We start from the raw sequence: 1,359 nt of genomic DNA, 5'->3' as shown, positions 1-1,359 counted from the left end.
AATAACACTTATATTTTAATAAAGAAGCAACTATGTACAAACAACGGGTGGTGTATGATCGACGGTTGTCGGAATTCTAATTCTAGTTTCGTTTCTCTGCTAAAACGTGGAGGTGAAAAACCCCTCCACCAGGAAGTTACAGAAATAGGAGGGCACTGGACCGACCAATTATACAAACTTATCGAATGGTTCGATGGCGATTGGTTCGGCAGCCTAACGCCAAACAGTCGTGACGTCGTTGACAAAGACGTCCGCTGTATCTCTTAAAAATTGTAGGAAACAAAGCTGCTGAGCCCCCTTTGTGTCCTATACGGGTTTAGGTCACGTCGCTTGCCAGGAGGACGGTACGGCCACGCTAACCTTCCCAGGTATGTCATCTGGTACTACTCGGCCGTACCAGTGCCGTAAAGTAATTAAATCGTTAAATAAACATTAAAAATAGATTCTCAAACATGGCAATAATCAAAGTGACCGTAGCCTAAATCCAAATGCAAGGACGGAACGGTACAATCGCAAATCGCGTCTTAACAGTAAATGCATCAACAATTATTAAAATATGTTGATAACCTTCTTTACTAATGGTGAATGGACCAACACAATCGCAATGTATTGTGTCAAACGGTATCGATTTTTTTGGTATTGAATGTAAAAATCCTTGCCGTGGTCCGGTGTGGCGCTTGGAGACTATACAAGCGATACAGTGATCAATATATTTCTTTATGAACGCACGCATCCCTGGATACCAATACTTCTGTGCTACCCGATCATATGTCTTGTCGAAACCAACATGGCAATTTTCGTCGTGATACAGACGCAGCACCGCAAGTCTACTTCCTTTCGGAACAAAACTACGATATATTATTCGTCCGTTTGCTGTAATATGCTACAACTCTAAGCTCACCCTCTACTTTCTGAAATAGAATTGCTCCATAGCCGATGGAACTAGCATCGGTATGTAGCTCCGTCTCTCTTTGAGGATCAAAATTTACTAGGAGCGGTTTTGAACTTAAATGTTGTAGAATATACTTCCGCGCTTTCTCCTGTTCGGTACCCCAATTCCACGGTTCGTTTTGCTTAGTCAACCTTGTAATGCACGCCGTCCGCACCGCAAATTCAGGTATGAATTTGCGGAAATAGCTCGCAAGCCCCATAAATTGCCGAATTTGTTTTACATTAGTTGGTACGGGTGCCTCTAATAATGATTTAATTTTTCCAGCTCCCGATCTAATACCGTCCGCAAATATTTCCCTTCCCAGGTATTCTATGTGGGTTTTAAAGAACGAACACTTTTGTTCGACCGCGAACGTAAATCTGTCCGCGGCGAAGATTATTTTTTGTATACCGCGTCAAGCGTTTCAA

Source organism: Augochlora pura, unplaced genomic scaffold, assembly GCF_028453695.1.
Source record: "Augochlora pura isolate Apur16 unplaced genomic scaffold, APUR_v2.2.1 APUR_unplaced_8884, whole genome shotgun sequence".
Lineage (NCBI taxonomy): Eukaryota > Metazoa > Arthropoda > Insecta > Hymenoptera > Halictidae > Augochlora > Augochlora pura.
The sequence above is the reverse complement of the archived record's forward strand: the minus strand, read 5'-3'. Positions refer to the sequence as shown.